The sequence below is a fragment of the Rhinolophus sinicus genome, chromosome 13, assembly GCF_057876585.1.
Source record: "Rhinolophus sinicus isolate RSI-liver-muscle chromosome 13, RSI-T2T, whole genome shotgun sequence".
Taxonomy (NCBI): Eukaryota; Metazoa; Chordata; class Mammalia; order Chiroptera; family Rhinolophidae; genus Rhinolophus; species Rhinolophus sinicus.
The window spans coordinates 1,868,850-1,888,693 of NC_142513.1; positions in this window are offsets into that span (position 1 = coordinate 1,868,850).

The window sequence follows — 19,844 nt, forward strand, 5'->3', positions numbered from 1 at the left end:
TTTAGGTAACTCACGAGGAGCAGGGTAAGTTCTATACCAAAAGCATCAGGCGACGTGCCGTTTCTCACCCTGTGACTGTGTGACTAGTAAACAGAACATCACGTCTGCTCAGGTCACCACACATCTCCTCCATTCCCAGCTCCGTGGTGGGAGAGGAACGGGTTACCCATTTACACAGCTGAATGTGCTGGGCTTATCACGTTCAGACTTTCGCGGAGGACCTGCGTGGCCAGTGAGGTTTCACGGACGAGCCCATCCAGAGTCCACGCCGGGGAAAGTCCATTCCTGGGCCCTGTGCTCACATCTCTGCAAGGCCCCCTGGTTCCTCCTTTACACAGCGAGCGTACTTCAGCGATGCAGAGAACTCTGAGCTGACTAGGCTTCTCACTATTGTCCTGAAATGTCCATCACTGGGACCCGCCTTTGTCTTCAGAAGACCCGAGCACGACGCAGACTGTTCCTTAGGAGAGGTGCCCCAGAGCCCAGCATTTACTCCACTGGCTCTGTGAAAATGTCCACGGCAAGGAGATGTGCCAAGCTGAAAAAAAGAAAGCGGTGTTGGGTGCCGTCCCGAGACAAAAACACTGGGTAAAACACATGTCCCCATCTCCCACCACCGCCTGTCCGCACCTAGGCTCTGCTGTGCCTTCCAGACAGGTGCGTATACCCGGCCCTATCCAGCCTTGGTCAGGCCCAGGTGCGGGAGCTTTTGCACTTGAACTCAGTCGCCCTAACTCTGTAAGTGGGCGCGACTACCATCCCCATCGTCTGACAGGACACAGGGCGGCCTGAAGAAGCCAGGCCCAGGCCCAGGCCCAGCTGCCCTGTCAGCCTCCCAGCCCAGGCCCTGCGGCCCTGGCATTTAGCATTTCCCAGACTCCTTTGGTGGAGGGAGCCCTTTTCCACAGCATATCCTGTCTATGGGAGCTCGTGTTTTCAGGACTATAAGCCAGAAATGTTGCAGTAACTGATGGCAGCCCAGCAGAGAGCATTGGTTTATCAGACTTGCTGTGAGGGAAGCAGTGAGGGTGCATTTCTAGAGGAGGAAAAATCGGATCTAAGCTACAAGGCACTGGATTTCAAAGGGTGGTGTGCAGCCTGGTCCCTCAGGTGTGGCCCCCAGACCAGCAGCATGCAGACCTCTCTAGCTTGTTAAAAATGCAGAATTGCAGGCCACACCCCAGACTTACCCTGTGGGAATCTGCATGTGAACAGAGCCCTCCTCCACTGCACTCTGTTCCCAGAATCCTAGAAAGGCTGGTGGAAAAACACAGATTCCTGGGTTCCACCTGAGACCAGCGGCCGTGGCTCTTTGGGCCCTGGGGCCTGAGGCCTCGTATCTGGCCTTGGAACAGCCTCTTGGGTTGATTTCACGTACACCAGAGTGGGAGAACCACCGGCCCATCCCACAGGTAATGAGCAGCTCCTGGGAGCCTCATACAGGTGCTGTTTTCTGGGCTGGGCCCTGGACCTGCTGACTCGGCTGTTGGGGGCGGAGCCAGGGAATGAGCTTCAGGAAGCCAGGGGTCGACCCCAGCTCTGCCCACTGCTGGAAGAGGGCCTGTGATCTGCCTACAGGATGAAGAGCCCTAGAGAAAAGTGTGCTTTTGTTTCTAAGAGATTAAGAAAATGCACTTGGGAGGGTAACTGTGAGTGGCCGCCCCCTCTGCACACTTGTACACGGTTGGCTGTAGTTGGACTGCAGGTGTTTGCGAAGCAGGTAGACTTCTGTCCTCCCACTTGTTGAGGTGAGCCTGGGAGGGGTGCCTGTTTAGGAGCAAATCCAGTGCCTGCCCCCGAGCTGCATTGCCCTGCTTTTTCATCTCATGTTAATTTGTTTTCTCCCCATTTCTCATTATTTTTGTAGACACTTCAGTGTTAAACAAAAAGCTGTTTTGTAAAGAAAGCAGGGAGATGTTAGCAAAAGGTGTGTTCCCAGAATGAAACAATCTTTGTGGGCAAATGAAGACATTCAAGGCACTTGTGGAAGTGGATGCAATCAGCCTGCCACCCAACGCAGCTCAAGAAAACCCCCCTGCGTGGAGCAGAGAAGCTCCATCTTAAAGGGGAGAGAGAGAGAGAGATACAGAGAGCGAGCGAGCAAGGAGCTCTTTGCCTTTCAGCCCAGGGACACTCGCCCTCGAGGGCACTGACACGGGACAAAGAGGGGAGCGGCCCTTATGATGACTGTTTTCTTTTCACCAAGATCCTCCGTCTCCTCTCAGTTATTGATACTCAATGTGTGCCAGGCGCTGAGCTGAAGGTTTGGAATCATTACCTCAAATAATCCTCTCATATAAAGGTGTGGTTTTCTGTGTTCCCCAAACAGAAAACAGCCTGTCTGGGTGATGGGCCCGGGTGTGGCCAGGCTGTGGCCTGCACGGGGCGGTGTGACTTACTTAGCCCTAGCAGACAATCGCTAAGCTCTGGGGACAGAAAACTCCAGGAGGAAAGATGCAGACGCTCTGCCCAGCCTCACCCCATTTCCAGCCTTCTGCTCCCTCATGACCAACTCCCGCACCCAGGAGCCTGACCTCCGGCCCCACCCAGAACACGTGTCCTTCCAGGCTCCAGTGCCCTCTGTCAGGACACTGTCGGCCTTTGCGTGAGGGGTGGCCCCTCTCTCCAGCTCGAATCGCCCTTCCTCCATGGGCATGGCGGGCTGTGAGTACCCGGATGTCATACCTGCATCCCTCTTCACACTGTCACACAGTCATGAGCGGTTTTCTGGGTGCCTTCCCTGGACCCTGAGACCTCTAGGGCGGGGGCACAGTGTGCTCGCCCCTCTCTGTGAAGCCCAAGGTCTCGTCCCCAGTGGATGAATGCAAGAGTGATGGTCACATTGGCAGCACTCGTGACCGCCTGGGCTGCGTCCTACGCTCCCCATCACAGAGGAGGGGAGCGAGGCGGCTGAGTCCACACACACCCCCCTAACCATGCTGGCACCCCCAGGAAGCCGGTCGCGTTTGGTGTGTTTTGAGAAAACATGGGCTCTGGTGGGGCTGGCTCTTCAGGTTCCAATGCCCCTCTGGGACTTGGGGTGGGGGTGGGGGTGAGGAATTTGGATTCCTGGAAACTTCTATGGAGCAGGAGATGGGAAAAACTCACCCAGGCGGGAAAAGAATATAAACAGCACCTACTGTGCAGTGACCCCCAGGCACCGGATCTGCTGGAGAAGGTGGGAAGGGCCATCTCGGGGCCCAGGCGTGGTCATTGTGTGTCGGCATTTTGCTCGTCGGCCGCCTGTCTGCTGTTAGGAAAGCTGGGAGCCGGAGACATGCCATGGGGGTGCCAGGGACAGACCTCACTTGCCACCTTGCACGGTGTCTGACTTGTCATTCGCTGGTGTTTAGAAGCAGCTTGACAGAAGGAGAGGAGGAGGTCAGGGCAGCCTCAGCTGACACAGGCAGGCAGCAAACGTCAGTGAGAGTCGTGCTGTGGCGCACCCCATCACGCCCCCTCCCCTCAGGCCCCAGGACCCTGCAGGCCCCATCCCAGGAACAGGCCCTGTCCAGCAGCCTGCTCCCTGGGACCTCCTCGCAGGGGATGGAGCTGTGCCCAGCCCGTCCTTGGCTGCCCCATGTTCTGGACCATCGGCTGGGAGCAGAAATTGATTTTTTTTTTCCCTTTTACTTTCTTTTTCTGTTGGTTCTCACCCCAAAACATGCCCCACCGCCATCCACCTCCCCTCCAGGCAGATCGAGCGCCTCTTATCTTGCACCTGGATCCCCGCAGCAGCCTTCTTCTCCTGCTCACTCTGCAAACCAAGCCCCACATGGACCCCCCAAGAACCTGAGTCAGACAGTGTCACATCACACCCCGCTTCAAGCCCGCGTGTCAGACCTCCTCCCTCCATGATCGCTCCATGACCCATCGGACCTGTGCCATCTGGCTCCTGCCCTTCCCTCTTCCTCCCTCTCCCCCACACGCCTTGCTCCTCAGCGCCAGTCCCTGCATCTGGGTCTCCACACTTGGGCACTTGCTGTCTCTGGAACATTCCGCCCCCAGGTCTTTGCATGGCTGACTGCCGCTCATCACATGGGCTCCTGTTCAGAGAGGCCCAGTGAGGCCTGGCCAGGCTGCCTGCCCACCTCCCACTCTGATTCAAGGCATGTCTGACATGGGCAGTGGGCCTGGGGCATCTCGGCCTGACCCACTGCTCTGCCCCAGCACCGGGGACACTGCCCCTGCAGGCTCTCACATACCTGAGTACAGGAAGGTCTGAATGGACCATGGGGACGCTGGGGGTGCGGCCTCCTGAGAGCTCACCTTGGATGAGTGGGGAGGGCCCTTGTGGTGCTGTGCCTGCCTGAGCCCCTGCCCCTCGCCTGGGAGGAAGGAACACTGCTGGTTTTCTTTTCTCTTCTCGTAAATGCTGGGGCAGCAGAATGAGAATCCGGCCAGAGGAGGGTGGTCCAGCTTGAACGTGCCAATGACAGGGGTCTTGGAGGCGGGACTGGGGGAAGAAGGGGTGTGTGCAAGGACGATTATAAAAACAAATGTCTGAGGAGAGGAAGCCAATGAAACAGTAAAGTCCATAACACTAGATTTAAAGGGAGGAAGCAAACGGGGGAAATGTTGGAAATATGAGTGGACTGCGAGTGGCAATAAAACAAGCGAGACCAAGAAAATGGAAAGGAAGTGGAAAGTGGACTTCACAAGTTAGAACAGCTGCTGGATCGAGAGGCTTCCTGTTGCCTGCACCAGTCCTGTGTCCCTGGGGAGTCAGCTTTCACCTAGAGTCACTGGTTGGATCCTTTCAAGTTATTTCACCTGGTTTTATTATTGAACTTTGGGGGTTTACTGCTGATGACCTTGCACAGAACATAAGTCCCAGGGCTGTGGGGTGCCTGGGTTCCCTGGGGGGTGGTGGTGACAGGAGCTCAGGGGCAGTGGAGGCCTAAGCACAGCACTCTGCGGAGCGTGGGGACACGGAGACACATCCCGTCCTCAGGAAGCAACCCCTTGATTCATCTGATAGTGTGGGGGTGTCTCCTCCAGGGGGGCAGCTCAGCTCCACAGCTAGAACACAGAAAATGGTTTCTTCTGGAGTATTCCCAAACTAAGGAAGCAGAGGAGACCGGAGGGCTCTTTGAGAGTACAATCGCTTCCAGACACTCTGAGTGTGCCCCCAGGCCCACAGGCGCTCACCGCCTAAGCCAAAGGCGAGGGAGGCCTGTTTGATCCACCAACCAGTGTCTTTTCTTGCCGTGCGGGGGTTGGGTGCAGGGTGCAGGGACGGATGTGACTGCGGCAGAGGTCAGCCTCAGAGAGATCCCACCCAGGCCAGTCCTGCTTCTCCTGTCCCTGATGGGTCCTCCAAATTCCTCAATTCATTCAGGCTGCACTCTGTTCCAGGGAGACCTGTCCCCTGTCCCCACCACTCACAGGGGGTGGGGACGTTATACCTGGAACCCCAGCCCCAGTGGGGGCAGGTAGAAGCCCAGGATGCCACGCCTCGCACTTCCACACCTGCTGTCCACACCCATCCTCACCACCTACCTGGGACCAAAGTGGGGCTCGGCAGCCTCGGCCCCAGTGTACCAGTGAGAAAACGCATATAGTTGGGCTCTGGGATTAGAGAACAGGTCCCACCGTCTTCCCAGAAGCCCTATACATCAGGGACCACCGGCTCTGGCCGATGCACTGTCCGTTGTTCCAGGCTGCCCCCTCAGCTTCCACCCAGAGTTACAGCAACTCCAGTTTCTATTTACTCTGAATAGCAGATGCCCCTTGATGGTGTATTTCCCACTTTGAAAAAACCAAGACTTCATATTCCCGAGCAGTATTAGGTTTGCAGAACAGCAGGAAGTGTGGGCAGTTCCCAGGTACCCACCGTCGCCCTGCACACAGCTTCCTGCCGCCCCACATTGTTAGTGTGCTGTGTTAGTTACAATTGACAAGCCTCTGCGGGTACATTATTACTAACTAAAGTCCACAGTTTACATGTGGGTGCACTCTTCGTGTTGCATGCGTCCATGGGTTTTCACAGATGTGTCCACTTTACAGTATCCTATGGAATATTTCCACTGCCCCAGAAACCCCTGGTGCTTCACCGTGCACCCCTCTCACCCCACCCCAAACCCAAGGCAACAACTGACTTTCTCACTGTCTCCCTGGTGTTGCCTTTTCCAGAATGGCATATGGTTGCAGTCGTACAGTACGGAGCCTTCAGATTGGCTCTTTCACTTGGCAACATGCATTTATGTTTCCTCCATGTCTTTTTATTGCTGAATAGTACTCCCCTGTCTGGGTGGACCCCAGTGTATTTATGCAGTCACCTATTTAACTGCATCTCGTTTGCTTCCAGGACGCCCGAGTTTTTTTTTTTTTAATCATTTATATCCCTCACACAGTGACAACCCCCTCTCCCATCCACTGACCCTCTGACATCGCACAGAGCCATTACATTTCCACTGTCTCTATTCCTAATGCTGTGCTCCGCTTCTTGTAACCATATATAAATATATAAAATTATAGTTGACATTTATTATTGTTCAGCTTCAGCTTCAGGTGCACAGTGCAGTGATCAGGCATCTACATCATTCCTGAGGTGGTCTCCCTAATGAGACAAGTGCCCATCGGATACCCTACAAAATCTTTACAACATTATTGATTACATTCCCCAAATTGGCTTTCGTATCCGAGCTTTTAAATAGTGAAGACTGGCAGCACTCCTTTCTCCCCTCCCCCTATGTGCCTGTCACACAGCCAGTGGCTTCTCTCCTGACTTAAGACGTCCTGTGGTCCTGCTGCAGAGCCTCCACTCTGGCCTTGTCAGGTGGGTTGGGTCACACCCCAGCCTCTGGCCAGGAGCTTGGGGTGGGGAGGGGAGGGAATATTGCTGAGGACATTTCCCTCCCATCACTGCCACCTCCATGACAATAGCCTCCTTGCCCTGGGTCAGCCTGGCTGCCCTGGCGCTTGCTGGGGACACCCATTGCCTTCTGAGTCCTGGGGAGCCCCTTCCACAGCTCAGATTTTTAGATACCAGTTAACCAAGTTGCTGCCCTCACTGTCTCCCACTTTGTTCTTAGCATTCGGGAATTGGCAGGGATGAAGCACTCTGCATTTATAAATAGTCTTCTTCTTTTGGGGATTTCAATGACTATTTTGATTGTTCTCTCGTTCATTTATAAATTATGGCTGGGGAAGGCACATTCTCAACAAATAGCCATTGCTCTTAAGAGATAATGACCTTCCCTGAGCAGCACAGCTTCCCTGCCCAGGAGCCAATTTACTGCACTTGAAATTCAGTGTTCAGAGGAATACTGTGAAATTTCCAGAGAGATAGCACAGCTGGAAGACAGAGGGCTGGCTTCTCTGGTCTGCAGCTCCCGCTCACATGGTCAGGGAGCGTCTGGTCCTCACTGAACGGACGGAGCCCCCTTTCCTGCTGAGCCTCCTCAAGGGCCGAAGAGCAGGCTCTTTAAATGCATTGTCTCGTTTCATCCTCATGCCGATTCCAGTACATTGGCCATCACTACCCGCATTTACTCAGGAAGAAGGGAGACAGAGGAAGCCATTCCGCCCTCAGTGGCTCCGAGGAGGCAGCACATTCCTGCAGCCCTGCCATTCACAGGTAAACCCAGGTGGGTCCTCCTGATGTGTGCAGCCAAATAGGTGGAAGTAACTTTTGGGTCCTCTGAGACTGGGTCACGAGAAGCCTGCAGCTCCCATGGGGCCTCCTGGAGCACGCTTTCTGAGGCCCTGAGCTGCCAGGTAAGACGTCTAACCGCCTGTGGCCATGTGAGCGCCCTGCCGGCTGTCTCACCACCATGCCCACCTGTGAGCGACGCTCTGCAGGACCGGGGAGTCCAGCCCGTCCTCCAGCTGAAGAGCCTTGAGTGGCCTCCACTAATGTCACGTGGAGCAGAAGAAACACCCGGCTGGGTCCTGTTTCAGTTCCTGAGCCACAGAGCTGTGAGATAGTCAGAGGTGCTTGTTTTAAGACACTAAGTTAGGATGTGATTTGTTACCTGGCAGTAGATAACCACCTGTGACCCCGCCCGGCTAACGCGTGGACTCAGGCCCACTCAGCTGTCTCCGAAGCCTGCTTGCTCTGCTGCATTTGGTTAAGACATAGGAAGGAAACGCACGCTCACTGCCAAGGTGCCACAGAGCTGGTGAGTTCACAGCCTGTCCCAGGCTGCTGTGGGGGTGGGGGAGGTGCGAGTCCTTTCTCACAGGGAAAGCCGATCTCAGGCAGCTGACTTGGCCCAACGTCTAGTTGATTCACTGCAAACGCAGAACCTGGCCCCTGGACGTCCCAGCCAGGTCCCTGACGAGGCTTGCTTCCATGCAGCTGGAAGGAAGTGGCCGTTCTCAGGAGGCCCATGCAAGCCCCTTCACGCCTTCCCTTCACACACGGAATGCGTTATCCTGCTCACGCTCCTACTTGCAGGGGGGAAGGCAAGACGGGAAGCGTGTAGCTCCACTCATGTTTTCTCCAACCCCAGAGGAGGTAGGGAGAGAGGAAGGGAAAAGACACGCACAAAAAGGGCTGAAACAACGCATTTGAGGAGACTAAGGACGTTACGTGCCCCTCCTTGGAAACCGTGCACTGAGCGGCCTGAAGCCTGAGCAGCTGGGGGTGAGGGTGGGGGTCCTAGGAGACGGGGTCCTGCAAGGGGAGCTGGATCGGCCTCTGTTCCCCGTTACTGCTCCCTGCAGTCATAGTGCTCCAAGAGGAAACTACAAGGCGGAAAGTGGGGTGTAAATCGTCCTTAAGATGGCAAATGGGGGAACCAAGCCCGGATGCTCAAACTCCCTGGTTCCCCTGACGTGGGAGCACAGACAGGGATGCTGGTCCTGGGCCTCCGCTGAGTGACAGTTGCATTGGAGGGACGGCCTCTGTGTGGTTTGAGCTCTGAGAGTCCAACTACAGATAGAGAACCCGCAGAGCAAGGGCCAGGGAAGAAGGAGCCACACGATCCGCAACCTGCCGTCCGCTTCTCTGCCAACCAACCTCACTTGCTAACTGCAATCCACTCTTGCCAGCTCAGCCACCATCTTCTTGCTGACCCCCATTTGCTGCTAGCGTAGCCACGGCAGTTATATTAGTGGCCAATGGCTCACTGGTTACAGCTGACGGCCAAGTAGCCACAGCTGATGGCCATCCAACCACAGCTGATGGCCATTTACTACCTGAGCCAGCACCTTTCTATGTGAGGCCGAGAGCCTGGAAACTGCACTCCTGGCTCTGTCCCCACAGCACATTTCTGTGTTCTCCACGGTCTGAGAGTCCCATGAGCGGGGGCCCAGGTGCCCCGTCAGTAACTGGGTCAATAACACACCCTCCAGCTTCCCTATCCCCTGCTCCTAGGAGCATCTTTGCTGTTTTAAGAATGCAAATTAATTAATTATTTTATTGTGGTACGAAGAGATAACATGAGATCTACCCTCTTCACAAAATTCAAAATGCACAGTCTAGTGTTGTTAGCTATGGGCACACATTGCACAGACGATCTCTGGAATTTATTCAGACTTTGTACTCATCGGACAACTCCCCTGAGCCCCTTCCCCAGCCTCTGGCAGCCACTACGTTTCTGTGAGTTTGACTATTTTAGGTCCTTCGTGTAAGTGGGATCATGTGTATTTGTCCTTCTTGTCTGGCTTATTTCACTGAGCATAACGTCCTCCAGGTCCATCTGTGTTGTTGCATATGGTAGGATTTCTCTCTTTTTAAGGCTGAATAATATTCCACTGTATGTATGTGCCACCTTTTCTTTATCCACGCGTCTGTCGATGGACGTTTAAGTTGTTTCTACCTCTTGGTTGTTGGGAATAATGCCGCAGTGAACAGGCTCGTGCGTGGACATTCTTCTCAAGCACATATGGGACATTCTCCAAGATAGATTACATATCAGGTCACACAACAAATCAACAAGTGTGAGACGACTGAGATCATATTGAGTATCTTTTCTGGTCACCATTGGATAGAACTAGAAATAAATAGCAGAAGGAATACTGGAAAAATGACAAATGTGTGGAAATCAATCAACACAGTCTTAAACACCCAACGGGTCAAAGAAGAAATCAAAAGGGACTGTAGAAAATGTCTTGAGACGAATGAAAACACAACATAACAAAGCTTATGCGATGTAGCGAGAGCAGCACTGAGAGGGGCGTTTATAGCGACAAATACCTGCCTTGCAGAAAGATCTCAAACACCTCTAAGAAGTGGGAAAAGAACAAATGACGCCCAAAGTTAGCATAAGGAAGGAAATGATAAAAACTAGAGCAGAAATAAATGAAGTAGAAGATTTAGAAAAACCATAGAGGTGCAGCTGATGGTTCAGTCAGTTAGAGCGTGAGCTCTGAACAGCAGAGTTGCCAGTTCGATTCCCACATGGGCCAGTGAGCTGCACCCTCCACAACTAGATTGAAGACAAAGAGCTTCCGCTGAGCTTCCGTAGGGGCGACTGGCTGGCTCAGTTGGTTAGAGCGCGAGCTCTCAACAACAAGGTTGCTGGATCAATTCCCTATGGGATGGTGGGCTGCGCCCCCTGCAACTAAGGATTGAAAACGGCGACTGGACTTGGAGCTGAGCTGCGCCCTCCACAACTAGATTGAAGGACAACGACTTGGAGCTGATGGGCCCTGGAGAAACACACTGTTCCCCAATATTCTCCAATAAAATAAAAAAAATAAATAAAAAAAAACAATGAAACTGACAAAACTGTAGCTAGACTAAGAAAAAACTAAAAAAAAAAGAAAAGAAAAAGAGAAAACTCAAATAAATTAAATCAGAAGTGAAAGAGGAGACATTACAATTGATTCACAGAAATAAAAAGGGTAGTAAGAGGTTACTGTGAATGATTGTACAGCAACAAAGTGTGCAACCTAGAAGAAATGGACAAATTCCAGAAAACATATAACTTACCAAGACTGAATCAGGAAGAAATAGAAAATCTGAACAGACCAATAATGACGAGGGAGATTGACTCAGTAATCAAAAACCTCCCAACAGAAAAAAGCCCAGGACCAGATGGTTTTATTGGTGAATTCTACCAAACATTGAAAGAACAATTAACAGCAATCCTTCTCAAACTTTTCCTACACTAGAAGGGAACAGAACACTTCCAAACTTTTTTATGAGGGCTGCATTACCCAGATACCAAAGCCAGAAAAAGACACTACAGGAGAGTTATTTTCTGGTCCTATAAGGCAATAACCCTGATGAACATAGATGTAAAAATCCTCAGTGAAATACTAGCTAATTGAACACAACAGGACATTAAAAGGATCATACACCACGTACAAATGGGATTAATCCCCGGGATGCAAGGATGGTTCAACAGAAAAATAATTAATATGATGCACCAAATTAACAGAACTAAGGATAAAAATCACATGATTGTCTCAATGGACATGGAAAACACATTTGGCAAAATCCAAGACCCTTCCATCGTAAAACCGCTTAATAAACTTGGAATAGAAAAAGCTACCTTGACGTAATAAAGACCATGTCTGACGAGCCTACAGCTATGATACTCGGTGGTGCAAAGCTGAAAGCCTGTCCTCTGAGACCAGAGCAAGACAAGGCTGCCTGCTCCTCTCACCACTCGTGTTCAGTGCAGCACTGGACGTCCTAACCGCAGCAGCTGGGCAAGAAAAAGAGAAAAAAGGCGTCCAAAGGGGAAAAGAAGAAGTCAATTATTTCTGCTTGTAAATGACATGATCTTATAGAAAATAAACCCTAAAGGCTCCACAAAATAAACCTATTAGAATTCACAAAGAAATGCAGTAAAGTTGCAGGTTATAATAATCAACACAGAAATCAGCTGAGATCATCTTTAAACAGACGACATCCAAGTCCCTGTCTCAGGCTCCACTGTCAGGAAATCCACCTGGGACCAGAGGACTCGAGACACGGTGCCTGTGGGTGGTCAGCGGGACCTCCTCCCCTGGGGCAGCCCTGCACCAGGAGTGACTGGCCTTCTGTCTTACACAAACAGAGCAGTAGACTCGGCAAAAAAAGTAAGAAAAAGTACAGCATTTGAGCAGAGGGCGGACAGAACATTTTAGCTACAGTTTACATTTTGATTTATGTAAAAATAAAATAACAAATCCTGGTTTTGAAACCATACAACTGACATTGGGCTTTTTGCCTCCCAGCATCACCGAATCAAGGAAAGCTTCCATTCAAAGGGAGGCACGGGGCCCCCAAACCAGCCAGCATTTTTCGTTGTAATCGGAAACCCAAGTATTGTTTGAGCTGCAGCTGTTTTCCTGAGGTCCAGAACAAAGGACACAGGTCACCCATGTTATAAAATTCAGTGGCAGCCCTGCCGCATCCAGGGGCATGTGTTTGCATAGCCTTCTACATAATCGTGTGTGTTCATTTACATAGGTTTTCCTGCTGTGTTCGAAATGCCATTGACTCTGGCTGTGTAAAATAAAGTAAAATTAATAGTTCAACTTAAGTCAAGTGTATTCATGCATACTGTTCAGGGCGACTGGGAGACGGGAGCCAGTGGCAGCCAGCTGGGCAAAGGGCTCCATCCTCCGACCTGCTCTCTGAATCCAAGGGCAGGAGTTGGGAATAAAGACCATCTGTAGGCTGGTTGCCTCTAAAGCAGGAAAAAGTGTTGTGTTGGGGGGTGGAGTGTGAAAATGCTGGAAAGAATAGATGACACACAGTTGCAAAGAAAAGACCATGGAGAAAAATGTCTGTCCCTTTTCATTTTAAAATGATCCATTTCCTTCACATGTTCAGATCCCTTTGCTCTCTGACAACTTGATAGATTGGTTTTACAAAGGACAGCACTGAAGGAATCCAAAAACGGCCACTAACTTAGTCAGACTCTCACAGTTGTAGGGAAAGCGTAATAACTGCACGAAGTATTGGGGAGACTCTGATTCTTGGTATTTGGGTTCTAAGTTGTGTTGTCGGGATTTTTTTTTTTCAGGAAGAGACTGAATCCCAACTCATACATACATATACATACATACACACACACACACACACACACACACACACACATATATAAAAGAATATACTTGTATGTCGGCTCAGGTAACCCAAGAGCAAGGACATACATTGGCTTCAGGTAGGGCTCGATCCAGGTGCTCAATAGCTTTCTCTTGACCTCCAGGCTTTGTCCCTTTCTGTATTGCACACATTAGCTTAATTCCGAGTGAAGTGTGATCTTTCTAGTAGCAAGATGGCCAGTAGCAGCTGAACGTTTGTGCCCTACCTTCTCGGTAACCCCAGCAGCAGGAAAACTGACCCATTCAATCCTCTCAACGAAAGTCCTGGAAAGAGCCTCATTGGACCAACCTGGTCACCAGGTCGTCAGAGTCCTCTGAACGGGTCACCATGCCAGGATGATTCAGTGCTCTGATTGTCCAGGTCTGGAGGCCAGGTCGAGTCAAGCAGCCTGAACCTCACTGATGAGGGAGAGGACCCCCAGTAAAAACTGAGGGTCTGTTCCCAGAAGAGGGTGGCGTGGATGCTGGGAAGCAGAAACCATGGACACCCACGAAACAGGAAAACCAAGCCCCACTCTCAGGCCTGGGCTGTGGTCCTTGCCCATTGCCCAGGCCACTCCTTACCTTGGACGGCCATCGTCTGTGTGTGTATAGTCAGTATGTCAGAGGTCCACTTGACTGGTTTTAGATGCAGCCTCTAAAGAAAAATAAAACGTTTGCTCTAAACAAAGTGCTCGTGTCTCTGGCTGGAACCACTTTAATTATTCAGACTGGCTGCACCGAGGACCCTTATGACTGCAGACTACTTTGGGGGCGTGTGAGGTGTGCACCTCCATCCCCGTGCGCTCTGCCGTTCCTGGTGCCACCGACCTCTCTTCCAGGGTAGCCCTGCCTCCGTTTGCTCACCTTGTGCAGAGTGGGAAGTGCTTTCCGCTCAGGTCACTGAACAGGAACCCTCAGGAGCCAGAGCACATGGAGGCGACTCTTCTAAATCAATACAGAAATGACGGCAGAGACATTTCACCTTCACGGGGTGCAGCTCCAAGCGAGTCCGGCGGAGCAGTACAATTGAAACTAAATGGAATTGCAGGGGTGAGGGTGGCAGGGGCCGGGGGTGGCGAGGTTGCATAAATTCATAGGCACTATAAAAAATATGGGCTGAATCTAAAGAACTTGGCAGGGGCTCAGGAGGCAAGCAGACACTGGATTCGTGTGTACCCAGCATGCTTCAGTAGATTTTCAATCTGTTTACAGGTATGCATGACAAACTGCCTTGAATGTATGAGTTATCGGTTCTGCTATAAATGAAATTAATAATATGAGGTGGAAGAGATGTAGTAATAACACATCACTGAAGCCAGCTAAGCTTGGAGACCAGAGATTGGTTTTCAAGTGAGGGAGGTTTTTATCGGCTGTGGTGCATGGCCAATTGACCCAGATGCACACCCTGGGTTGTGTAAACAGGAAGGAAAGTCACTGTCAGGTGATTAGCGAGTAAATAAACCTGGGAGGAAGGGGAAGTTGTAAAACAAAGCCACGCCCCTCCATGACAGTGCTTTTGGGGGTTCTCCATGCCCAGTCTTCTCCCCAAGGAGGCTGTCACAAAACCAGAAGGTCCTCCCTTATTTGCAGATGAAGAAACAGACAACATGCCGTTCGGGGAATCTCCCAACTTATTAGCGGTGGGGATGGGACAGGGGGGTACCCTCAGCTCTCACATGAACGTACCCACCAAGTCCCCTCCTGCACTCTCAGCAGGCAGTTTCTAAGCGTGCTCCTCATTGGTCCACAGCCGGGGTGAGCTGTCACGAGACTGGGAACCTTTTGGTGGCTCTCATCCTTGCAGAACCATTTCGCAGATGGCGCCCTACTTGGTACTTGTCCGTGACAGTGAATGACGTGTGTTGTCTGTCCGTCCCCGGCAGCACACCGATCTCTCCCCACACACTTCGTGAATACTCATCCCACATCTCAAGGCAGTGGGTATTATTATTACTATGACTACCACTTACGAATGATGCTCAGAGCGGTGGCCTTGTCTCTGCCAGCAAACCTGTGGCAGACAGGGCTCCCACCCACTGGCGCTCACTGCTCGCTATGCACAGAACAATCGCAGAAAATTCTGTACAGGAAGTAGAGTGGGGATTGGCAAAGGTGATGTTTGTTTTCCTGAAATGTGCAAACACACACACACAGTTCTGTGCTCTCCACAGGCATTTGTTTCCCCATTCATCAAAATATGAAACCTGAATAATTCACCCCAAACTCACATCCAATAATGTAAAACCTCACCGAGATTGACGGGGGAGGAAAGTGAGTAACAAGTCAGCCAGCCTCTGGATCTCCCGTCGCTCTGGGCAAACACAAATTAGGAAGAACAGAAACCACACAGGGGGCAAGGCCCAGCTCTGATACTGGCTCTGCCGGCATGTGGAAGGTTTCCCATTTATTTGTCAGAGGCCAGGAAGCCTTGTAATTATTGAAATAAAGCAGTGTTTCGAAGTCATGTCAAGTAGTTGGCAGCGTAATGATTTGGAGGCACAACTTGCTGTCAGACAATTGAGCTGAGGGCACTGAACCTGGCAGGGCCTTTGTTTGGGCAGCTACAGGATGCTGATCTCTGTCAGACTTCTAACGGGCAGCATTTAATTGGGAAAGATGCACCTTTTATGCACATGCAAAGACCCTTGGACAGGATAGAACGGGGCCAAACCTTCAGCTTCCTCTGTCTTTGGAACTCAGGGACCTATTCACCTGATGACAACATTGCTGAAACGCAGTCAACATGAATTGACCTGACTTGGCCTGGATGTGGCTTGTGTTGACCTGGGTGTGGGATAGGTGTTGCCTAGGTTGACCTGGATGTGGCCTGGGATTGCCTGAGTTGGCCTAGGTTGACATGGTGTGCCTGGATTGACCTGGGTTGAGCTGAGTTGACCTGGGTGTGACCTAGGTATCGCCTGGGTTGATCTATGTTGAGCTGAGTTGATTTGAGTTGACCTAACTATGGCCTGGGTTGGCCTGATTTTGGTTTGAGTGTGGTTTATGTTGGCTTGGGTTAGTCTGGCTTGTCCTAGGTTGACTTTGGTTGGCCTGGGTTGACCTGGGTTGACGTGGGTTGACCTGGGTTGATCTGAGTTGCCCTGAGTTGTCCTGGGTTGAGCTGGGTTGAGCTGGGTTGACCTGGGTTGACCTGGGTGGACCTGGGTTGAATTGGGTTGAACTGGGTTGTGCTGGGTTGAATGGGTTGGCCTAGGCTGGCCCGAGTGTGACTGCATACAACAGGCCCAGACTCCTTGAGGAAGCCTCTTAGAGGATGAGCCTTTCTCTTTGCTGTTATACCTTGGGGTTATACACTCTTCTCTGAACATACCTGGAAAAGCTTTTGGGGTGGAAATGGGAGAAACCAGGGGCTCCTGCAGGGCACTTGTGATGAGTATGAGTCAGAAGGGCCTTGAGTTCAAGACTAAGAGCCAGGACTGGGACCAGTGGTGGTCCAGGAGCCGCCCAGGATGCCAATGTGAGGCCGTCCTCACCCTCGGGCTGTGCAAGTGCAAGGTCAGCCCCTGAGGGGTGCCTGGCTCACCCCATCCTGTCCCAGGCCTGCTAACACCTGCCTCAGGAGAATGGGTGACAGTGTCTCACTGGTGGGCGTTGGACATGTGGCTCCTTCCCCCTACACACTGAGAACCTCACGGTTCACATTGCCCCCTGATGAGGCGAGAAGGAGGTTCTGGGGCAGGGCAGGCCCCAAGCTCCAACCCACTCACCTGACAGCCGTGCACTCATCAGCTCACGTATTAATCTGTGCCCAGTGTCATAGCCACTCTCAGCATCAGAAGGGTAACTTTCAATCCAGACTTGGTACATTCAGACTGGATGCGGCTAATCTCAGTTCCTGTGCTTGTGACATTGAGAACCTCAATGAAAGTGTTGTCCCCAGGGGTGGAAGGAGGTGGGTGCCATTCTGGAGACTTCCAGAGAGGCCAACACATGGGCTCCATTTCCTGCTTACTGGCTGTGCGATCTTGAGGAAGTGAGTCAACCTCTCTGAGCTGAGCGTCCTGTTCTGTAAAGAGATGATGATGGTTCCCTTGCAGGCAGACGGTGAGGATTTGACACAGGGAAGGCGGTGGCAGCTCCTTTACTTTCTCTTAAACACATGTATTTCCCTGGAATGTGTGTGCGTGTGTGTGTGTGTGTGTGTGTGTGTGTGTGCAGACAGATACATAGATGATAGATCGATAGACAGACAGACAGACAGAAGACAGACAGATAATAGATAGATAATTGATAGATGACAGATAGCTAGATGATTGATAAATAATATATAGGGGAGAGAGAGAGAGAGAGAAAGAGAGAGAGAGAGAGAGAGAGAGAGAGAGAGAGAGAGAGATCATATTTTGGTTTCACCAGTTCCCATACACAAATGTTAGGTTGAACCACTAGATCATTTCATGTGGTTCTGTTGAATTCATTGATACACACATGTATGAATTATTTAATTTCCTTTTACTCACAGTTTGCTACTGTCTGCAAATCCCAACGCAGCTCCCTGATCCAGACAGAGCTCTAGCAGCGAAGGGAAAAGTTGAGTCTAAAGCACCGCCTTTTCCGCCAGTCACCGCCTCTTGCCCAGAGACCGCATACCTGGGCGCACTTGTGGCTCTCGCGTTAGGTGGCGCTGTCTGCAGCTCTGCCTGGGGGGCTGCGCGGGCGGCCATGCCTGGCAGGGGTTAGGTGGGTCCACCAGCAGTGATGGATCTGGTCCTGCCCCAGGCCAGGCCAGCCAGGGGGAAGGGCAGGCGTGCATTCCCAAAGGAGATGAAGACATGCACGGTGGGTGTTGCAGGGAACGTGACAGGTGGAAGGAATTAACTTGCACAGATGGTGAAGGGCAGATAAAGTATTGACATTGGCGCATAAACGGAAGGTTTTGGTTTTCTTTCTGAGGACTAAGAAGAAAGTAGAATAGTTCCCATTTCACAGGCTCAGGCATGTGGGTTGAAACACCGGTCCTTTGTGTTACAGAACAACCATCTCCAGCCCCGCCAGGAACTTACAAAGGGCTAAGCTAAGGTCAGACGGCCCAGGGCGGTTTCCTCCTCTGGTCCTCCCCGCATTCAGGGTCCATTCCCGCAGCTGAACCCCTGCTGGTACACTGCGTGGGGCTCAGCCAGGCCGGAGTCTTCCCGAGGTCCCAGAGCCGAGGTGCTCACGGTTCTCACTGAGAGAACGAAAAAGGAAACCGAGGCATCTAATTACCATCAGCTGCACATACAAGCAGAGTAACTCTAACCTGCAAAGCTGTAACTGTTAAAACACAAAACCTCTGTCGTAACTCTGCTATCTACACAATCATGAGTTATATCCTTGCTATCACTGTGAATTCTAAATGTTGCATTTCGTGGTGTACGGCCCCTTCCTCTTCTTCCTCTATGGCGTGAGCACGCTGAGCGCTGGCACGGGCAATGCCTCGTCTCCCTACGGCAACACCGTGGAGAGATGCGCCGATCGCCCCCGCCTGGCAGGAGCAGCACGGCGGTGCTGTTTGGACTCAAGCAGCCTGACTCCAGGGCTGTATTGTTTTCCTGCGGCTGCTGTGACAGGCGACCATATACTCAGCGGCTTCAACGACGGAGCTGTACCGTCTCACCGGTCCGGGGGCCAGGAGTCTGACGTGGGTCTCCCTGGGGGAAGATCAAGCTGCCAGCATGGCCTCGCTCCTCGGCATGCTCCAGAGGTTCCTTTCCAGCTTCCAGAGGCTGCTCTGTTCCCTGGTTCAGGGCCCCTTCCTCTGTCTTCACAGCCAGCAGCAGTGGCTGAAGCTTTGCTCACATCCATATCTCAGACATTCCTTCCATCTCTGCATGCCTCTCTCTGACCCCAGCTGGGAAAGGGTCTCAGCTTTTAAGGACTCATGTGATTACATTGGATGCACCCAGAAGACCCAGGGTCGTCTGCCATCTCGAGGGTTTTACCCTTTAGCTCGTCTGCCAAGTGCGTGTTGCCATGTAAGGCAGCATACTCACAGGTCCGTGGCATTTGGAGCGGGGTATGTGGGGGGGCGGCATTATTCTGCCCACCACAAGAGCCCACAGCTGCCCGGGCTTGTCTGCACAAGGCTCACAGCCCTGATTTCCGAAGGCAGTTTTTCTTCCACTCGACTTTTCGTGACTCGCCTCTCCACCCCCTCCCGTTGGCTTTTGAGTGTTTTCCAATTCCTAGCTATAAAAATATTGCCTCCATTTGAAATGCTCCCCAAACACTGTGTACACCTTTCACATCCTGAATAGACAACATCCGAAAGCCATCCACCCATTCAAAACTGCCTGCTATTCCCCCACTGTTTCGGTGGGCAGCTAACCTCGGCCATAAATTGACGTCCAGAGCCATGAGGTGAATGGGACTTTGCAGGGCCATGTCTGAAGAAGACACCCGAGGGACCACTGACTCTCTCATTTATCTGACCCAGATAATAGGTTAAGTGTGGCAGAGCTGGTTAGCGTGGCCGCTCTGAGTAGGAATTTAGTCAGAATATTAACTCCCTGTAAGGCAATTTCTGCTTGATCTGATCTAATTTGCTCTGAGTGTGTGTGAGATAGATTTTAAACTGAAGTTGATGCATGCGTCCTGAGCGTGTTCTGGGCAGTAATGGGCCTGTGAGGGGCGGGCAGGGGGACAACGCCGAGATGGAAATGAACCCCACTTCCTCGGAGACCCCGTGTTTGCCTTGCAGGTGAGACCAAAAAGAGGAACCGTCTGAAATATTGATGACAGGAAAGGAGGGCAGAAGCAGGGGGCAGGGCTCTGAGGGCAGGCGGTCTGGTCAAAATCTCCGAGTAGGTCGGCGTTTCCCTGAGTGGGACGTTGTGGGGACAGAGCCCCAGAAAGTAGTTTCCAGGCTC